The sequence below is a fragment of the Aphelocoma coerulescens genome, unplaced genomic scaffold, assembly GCF_041296385.1.
Source record: "Aphelocoma coerulescens isolate FSJ_1873_10779 unplaced genomic scaffold, UR_Acoe_1.0 HiC_scaffold_140, whole genome shotgun sequence".
Lineage (NCBI taxonomy): Eukaryota > Metazoa > Chordata > Aves > Passeriformes > Corvidae > Aphelocoma > Aphelocoma coerulescens.
Window position 1 is genome coordinate 388,134 of NW_027183492.1, and position 7,691 is coordinate 395,824.

The following is a 7,691-nucleotide window of genomic DNA, read 5'->3' on the forward strand; positions in this document are numbered from 1 at the left end:
TTGCAGGGGTCCTGAGGAGATTTAGGGGGTTTGGGGCTTCTATTTGGGAATTTTGGGTCTTTAAGGGGATTTTTGGGGGTCTCTGGGGGGTTTTTTTTTGGAATTTTGGGGGTTTTGGGGGGTTTTTGGGGGGGAATTTGGGTCGGCAGGGCCGGGAGGGGGCGGGGCTAAAGGGGAAATGGGCGGGGCTAAAGGGGAAAAGGGCGGGGCTAAGGGGTGGCTTTGCAGGGGTCCTGAGGAGATTTAGGGGGTTTGGGGCTTTTATTTGGGAATTTTGGGTCTTTAAGGGGATTTTTGGGGGTCTCTGGGGGGTTTTTTTTGGAATTTTGGGGGTTTTGGGGGGTTTTTGGGGGGGAATTTGGGTCGGCCGGGCCGGGAGGGGGAGGGGCTAAAGGGGAAATGGGCGGGGCTAAGGGGTGGCTTTGCAGGGGTCCTGAGGAGATTTAGGGGGTTTGGGGCTTTTATTTGGGAATTTTGGGTCTTTAAGGGGATTTTTGGGGGTCTCTGGGGGGTTTTTTTTTGGAATTTTGGGGGTTTTGGGGGGTTTTTGGGGGGGAATTTGGGTCGGCAGGGCCGGGAGGGGGCGGGGCTAAAGGGGAAATGGGCGGGGCTAGAGGGGGAGTGGGCGGGGCTAAGGGGTGGCTTTGCAGGGGTCCTGAGGAGATTTAGGGGGTTTGGGGCTTTTATTTGGGAATTTTGGGTCTTTAAGGGGATTTTTGGGGGTCTCTGGGGGGGTTTTTTTTGGAATTTTGGGGGTTTTGGGGGGTTTTTGGGGGGGAATTTGGGTCGGCAGGGCCGGGAGGGGGCGGGGCTAAAGGGGAAATGGGCGGGGCTAAGGGGTGGCTTTGCAGGGGTCCTGAGGAGATTTAGGGGGTTTGGGGCTTTTATTTGGGAATTTTGGGTCTTTAAGGGGATTTTTGGGGGTCTCTGGGGGGTTTTTTTTTGGAATTTTGGGGGTTTTGGGGGGTTTTTGGGGGGGAATTTGGGTCGGCAGGGCCGGGAGGGGGCGGGGCTAAAGGGGAAATGGGCGGGGCTAAGGGGTGGCTTTGCAGGGGTCCTGAGGAGATTTAGGGGGTTTGGGGCTTTTATTTGGGAATTTTGGGTCTTTAAGGGGATTTTTGGGGGTCTCTGGGGGGTTTTTTTTGGAATTTTGGGGGTTTTGGGGGGGTTTTTGGTGGGGGAATTTGGGTCGGCAGGGCCGGGAGGGGGCGGGGCTAAAGGGGAAATGGCGGGGCTAGAGGGGGAGTGGGCGGGCTAAGGGTGGCTTTGCAGGGGTCCTGAGGAGATTTAGGGGGTTTGGGGCTTTTATTTGGGAATTTTGGTCTTTAAGGGGATTTTTGGGGGTCTCTGGGGGGGTTTTTTTTGGAATTTTGGGGGTTTTGGGGGGTTTTTGGGGGGGAATTTGGGTCGGCAGGGCCGGGAGGGGGCGGGGCTAAAGGGGAAATGGGCGGGGCTAAGGGGTGGCTTTGCAGGGGTCCTGAGGAGATTTAGGGGGTTTGGGGCTTTTATTTGGGAATGTTGGGTCTTTAAGGGGATGTTTGGGGGTCTCTGGGGGGTTTTTTTCTGGAATTTTGGGGGTTTTGGGGGGTTTTTGGGGGGGAATTTGGGTCGGCAGGGCCGGGAGGGGGCGGGGCTAAAGGGGAAATGGGCGGGGCTAGAGGGGGCGAGTGGGCGGGGCTAAGGGGTGGCTTTGCAGGGGTCCTGAGGAGATTTAGGGGGTTTGGGGCTTTTATTTGGGAATTTTGGGTCTTTAAGGGGATTTTTGGGGTCTCTGGGGGGGTTTTTTTTGGAATTTTGGGGGTTTTGGGGGGTTTTTGGGGGGGAATTTGGGTCGGCAGGGCCGGGAGGGGGGCGGGGCTAAAGGGGAAATGGGCGGGGCTAAGGGATGGCTTTGCAGGGGTCCTGAGGAGATTTAGGGGGTTTGGGGCTTTTATTTGGGAATTTTGGGTCTTTAAGGGGATTTTTGGGGGTCTCTGGGGGGTTTTTTTTTTGGAATTTTGGGGGTTTTGGGGGGTTTTTGGGGGGGAATTTGGGTCGGCAGGGCCGGGGAGGGGGCGGGGCTAAAGGGGAAATGGGCGGGGCTAGAGCGGTGGCTTTGCAGGGGTCCTGAGGAGATTTAGGGGTTTGGGGCTTTTATTGGGAATGTTGGGTCTTTAAGGGGATTTTTGGGGGTCTCTGGGGGGTTTTTTTTTGGAATTTTGGGCGTTTTGGGGGTTTTTGGGGGGGGAATTTGGGTCGGCAGGGCCGGGAGGGGGCGGGGCTAAAGGGGAAATGGGCGGGGCTAGAGGGGGAGTGGGCGGGGCTAAGGGTGGCTTTGCAGGGGTCCTGAGGAGATTTAGGGGGTTTGGGGCTTTTATTTGGGAATTTTGGGTCTTTAAGGGGATTTTTGGGGGTCTCTGGGGGGGTTTTTTTGGAATTTTGGGGGTTTTGGGGGGTTTTTGGGGGGGAATTTGGGTCGGCAGGGCCGGGAGGGGGCGGGGCTAAAGGGGAAATGGGCGGGGCTAAGGGATGGCTTTGCAGGGGGTCCTGAGGAGATTTAGGGGGTTTGGGGCTTTTATTTGGGAATTTTGGGTCTTTAAGGGGATTTTTGGGGGTCTCTGGGGGTTTTTTTTTTTGAATTTTGGGGGTTTTGGGGGGTTTTTGGGGGGGAATTTGGGTCGGCAGGGCCGGGAGGGGGCGGGGCTAAAGGGGAAATGGGCGGGGCTAGAGGGGGAGTGGGCGGGGCTAAGGGTGGCTTTGCAGGGGGTCCTGAGGAGATTTAGGGGGTTTGGGGCTTTTATTTGGGAATTTTGGGTCTTTAAGGGGGATTTTTGGGGGTCTCTGGGGGTTTTTCTTGGAATATTGGGGGTTTTGGGGGGTTTTTGGGGGGGAATTTGGGTCGGCAGGGCCGGGAGGGGGCGGGGCTAAAGGGGAAATGGGCGGGGCCTAAAGGGGAAAAGGGCGGGGCTAAGGGGTGGCTTTGCAGGGGTCCTGAGGAGATTTAGGGGGTTTGGGCTTTTATTTGGGAATTTTGGGTCTTTAAGGGGATTTTTGGGGGTCTCTGGGGGGTTTTTTTTGGAATTTTGGGGTTTTGGGGGGTTTTTGGGGGGGAATTTGGGTCGGCCGGGCCGGGAGGGGGAGGGGCTAAAGGGGAAATGGGCGGGGCTAAGGGGTGGCTTTGCAGGGGTCCCTGAGGAGATTTAGGGGGTTTGGGGCTTTTATTTGGGAATTTTGGGTCTTTAAGGGGATTTTTGGGGGTCTCTGGGGGGTTTTTTTTTTGGAATTTTGGGGGTTTTGGGGGGTTTTTGGGGGGGAATTTGGGTCGGCAGGGCCGGGAGGGGGCGGGGCTAAAGGGGAAATGGGCGGGGCTAGAGGGGGAGTGGGCGGGGCTAAGGGGTGGGCTTTGCAGGGGTCCTGAGGAGATTTAGGGGGTTTGGGGCTTTTATTTGGGAATTTTGGGTCTTTAAGGGGATTTTTGGGGGTCTCTGGGGGGGTTTTTTTTGGAATTTTGGGGGGTTTTGGGGGGTTTTGGGGGGGATTTGGGTCGGCAGGGCCGGGAGGGGGCGGGGCTAAAGGGGAAATGGGCGGGGCTAAGGGGTGGCTTTGCAGGGGTCCTGAGGAGATTTAGGGGGTTTGGGGCTTTTATTTGGGAATTTTGGGTCTTTAAGGGGATTTTTGGGGGTCTCTGGGGGTTTTTTTTTTGAATTTTGGGGTTTTGGGGGGTTTTTGGGGGGGAATTTGGGTCGCGGGTGGGGGCGGGAGGGGGCGGGGCTAAAGGGGAAATGGGCGGGGCTAAGGGGGTGGCTTTGCAGGGGTCCTGAGGAGATTTAGGGGGTTTGGGGCTTTTATTTGGGAATTTTGGGTCTTTAAGGGGATTTTTGGGGGTCTCTGGGGGGTTTTTTTTGGAATTTTGGGGGTTTTGGGGGTTTTTGGGGGGGAATTTGGGTCGGCAGGGCCGGGAGGGGGCGGGGCTAAAGGGGAAATGGGCGGGGCTAGAGGGGGAGTGGGCGGGGCTAAGGGGTGGCTTTGCAGGGGTCCTGAGGAGATTTAGGGGGTTTGGGGCTTTTATTTGGGAATTTTGGGTCTTTAAGGGGATTTTTGGGGGTCTCTGGGGGGGTTTTTTTTGGAATTTTGGGGGTTTTGGGGGGTTTTTGGGGGGGAATTTGGGTCGGCAGGGCCGGGAGGGGGCGGGGCTAAAGGGGAAATGGGCGGGGCTAAGGGGTGGCTTTGCAGGGGGTCCTGAGGAGATTTAGGGGGTTTGGGGCTTTTATTTGGGAATGTTGGGTCTTTAAGGGGATGTTTGGGGGTCTCTGGGGGGTTTTTTTCTGGAATTTTGGGGGTTTTGGGGGGTTTTTGGGGGGGAATTTGGGTCGGCAGGGCCGGGAGGGGGCGGGGCTAAAGGGGAAATGGGCGGGGCTAGAGGGGGAGTGGGGCGGGGCTAAGGGGTGGCTTTGCAGGGGTCCTGAGGAGATTTAGGGGGTTTGGGGCTTTTATTTGGGAATTTTGGGTCTTTAAGGGGATTTTTGGGGGTCTCTGGGGGGTTTTTTTTGGAATTTTGGGGTTTTGGGGGGTTTTTGGGGGGGAATTTGGGTCGGCAGGGCCGGGAGGGGGCGGGCTAAAGGGGAAATGGGCGGGGCTAAGGGATGGCTTTGCAGGGGTCCTGAGGAGATTTAGGGGGTTTGGGGCTTTTATTTGGGAATTTTGGGTCTTTAAGGGGATTTTTGGGGGTCTCTGGGGGGTTTTTTTTTTGGGAATTTTGGGGGTTTTTGGGGGGTTTTTGGGGGGGAATTTGGGTCGGCAGGGCCGGGAGGGGCGGGGCTAAAGGGGAAATGGCGGGGCTAGAGCGGTGGCTTTGCAGGGGTCCTGAGGAGATTTAGGGGGTTTGGGGCATTTTATTTGGGAATGTTGGGTCTTTAAGGGGATTTTTGGGGGTCTCTGGGGGGTTTTTTTTCTGGAATTTTGGGCGTTTTGGGGGGTTTTTGGGGGGAATTTGGGTCGGCAGGGCGGGAGGGGGCGGGGCTAAAGGGGAAATGGGCGGGGCTAAGGGGTGGCTTTGCAGGGGTCCTGAGGGAGATTTAGGGGGTTTGGGGTCTTTATTTGGGAATTTTGGGTCTTTAAGGGGATTTTTTGGGGGTCTCTGGGGGGTTTTTTTATGGAATTTTGGGGGTTTTGGGGGGTTTTTGGGGGGGAATTTGGGTCGGCAGGGCCGGGAGGGGGCGGGGCTAAAGGGGAAATGGGCGGGGCTAGAGGGGGAGTGGGCGGGGCTAAGGGGTGGCTTTGCAGGGGTCCTGAGGAGATTTAGGGGTTTGGGCTTTTATTTGGGAATTTTGGGTCTTTAAGGGGATTTTTGGGGGTCTCTGGGGGGGTTTTTTTTGGAATTTTGGGGGTTTTGGGGGGTTTTTGGGGGGGGAATTTGGGTCGGCAGGGCCGGGAGGGGGCGGGGCTAAAGGGGAAATGGGCGGGGCTAAGGGATGGCTTTGCAGGGGTCCTGAGGAGATTTAGGGGGTTTGGGGCTTTTATTTGGGAATTTTGGGTCTTTAAGGGGATTTTTGGGGTCTCTGGGGGTTTTTTCTGGAATTTTGGGGGTTTTGGGGGGTTTTTGGGGGGGAATTTGGGTCGGCAGGGCCGGGAGGGGGCGGGGCTAAAGGGGAAATGGGCGGGGCTAAGGGGTGGCTTTGCAGGGGTCCTGAGGAGATTTAGGGGGTTTGGGGCTTTTATTTGGAATTTTGGGTCTTTAAGGGGATTTTTGGGGGTCTCTGGGGGGGTTTTTTTTTGGAATTTTGGGGGTTTTGGGGGGTTTTTGGGGGGGAATTTGGGTCGCAGGGCCGGGAGGGGGCGGGGCTAAAGGGGAAATGGGCGGGGTTGCTAAGGGTGGCTTTGCAGGGGTCCTGAGGAGATTTAGGGGGTTTTGGGCTTTTATTTGGGAATGTTGGGTCTTTAAGGGGATTTTTGGGGGTCTCTGGGGGGTTTTTTTCTGGAATTTTGGGGGTTTTGGGGGGTTTTTGGGGGGAATTTGGGTCGGCAGGGCCGGGAGGGGGCGGGGCTAAAGGGGAAATGGCGGGGCTAAGGGGTGGCTTTGCAGGGGTCCTGAGGAGATTTAGGGGTTTGGGGCTTTTATTTGGGAATTTTGGGTCTTTAAGGGGATTTTTGGGGGTCTCTGGGGGGTTTTTTTCTGGAATTTTGGGGTTTTGGGGGTTTTTGGGGGGGAATTTGGGTCGGCAGGGCCGGGAGGGGGCGGGGCTAAAGGGGGAAATGGGCGGGGCTAAGGGGTGGCTTTGCAGAGGTCCTGAGGAGATTTAGGGGGTTGGGGCTTTTATTTGGGAATTTTGGGTCTTTAAGGGGATTTTTGGGGTCTCTGGGGGGGGTTTTTTTGGAATTTTGGGGGTTTTGGGGGTTTTTGGGGGGGAATTTGGGTCGGCAGGGCCGGGAGGGGGCGGGGCTAAAGGGGAAATGGGCGGGGCTAAGGGGTGGCTTTGCAGGGGTCCTGAGGAGATTTAGGGGGTTTGGGGCTTTTATTGGGAATTTTGGGTCTTTAAGGGGATTTTTGGGGGTCTCTGGGGGGGTTTTTTTGGAATTTTGGGGGTTTTGGGGGGTTTTTGGGGGGGAATTTGGGTCGGCAGGGCCGGGAGGGGGCGGGGCTAAAGGGGAAATGGGCGGGGCTAAGGGGTGGCTTTGCAGGGGTCCTGAGGAGATTTAGGGGGTTTGGGGCTTTTATTTGGGAATTTTGGGTCTTTAAGGGGATTTTTGGGGGTCTCTGGGGGTTTTTTTTTTTGAATTTTGGGGGTTTTGGGGGGTTTTTGGGGGGGGAATTTGGGTCGGCAGGGCCGGGAGGGGGCGGGGCTAAAGGGGAAATGGGCGGGGCTAGAGGGGAGTGGGCGGGGCTAAGGGGTGGCTTTGCAGGGGTCCTGAGGAGATTTAGGGGGTTTGGGGCTTTTATTTGGAATGTTGGGTCTTTAAGGGGATTTTTGGGGGTCTCTGGGGGGTTTTTTTCTGGAATTTTGGGGGTTTTGGGGGGTTTTTGGGGGGGAATTTGGGTCGGCAGGGCCGGGAGGGGGGCGGGGCTAAAGGGGAAATGGGCGGGGCTAAGGGGTGGCTTTGCAGGGGTCCTGAGGAGATTTAGGGGGTTTGGGGCTTTTATTTGGGAATGTTGGGTCTTTAAGGGGATTTTTGGGGGTCTCCTGGGGGTTTTTTTCTGGAATTTTGGGGGTTTTGGGGGGTTTTTGGGGGGGAATTTGGGTCGGCAGGGCCGGGAGGGGGCGGGCTAAAGGGGAAATGGGCGGGGCTAAGGGGTGGCTTTGCAGGGGTCCTGAGGAGATTTAGGGGGTTTGGGGCTTTTATTTGGGAATTTTGGGTCTTTAAGGGGATTTTTGGGGGTCTCTGGGGGGGTTTTTTTTGGAATTTTGGGGGTTTTGGGTGGTTTTTGGGGGGAATTTGGGTCGGCAGGGCCGGGAGGGGGCGGGGCTAAAGGGGAAATGGGCGGGGCTAAGGGGTGGCTTTGCAGAGGTCCTGAGGTGATTTAGGGGGTTTGGGGCTTTTATTTGGGAATTTTGGGTCTTTAAGGGGATTTTTGGGGGTCTCTGGGGGGGGTTTTTTTTGGAATTTTGGGGGTTTTGGGGGGTTTTTGGGGGGGAATTTGGGTCGGCAGGGCCGGGAGGGGGCGGGGCTAAAGGGGAAATGGGCAGGGCTAAGGGGTGGCTTTGCAGGGGTCCTGA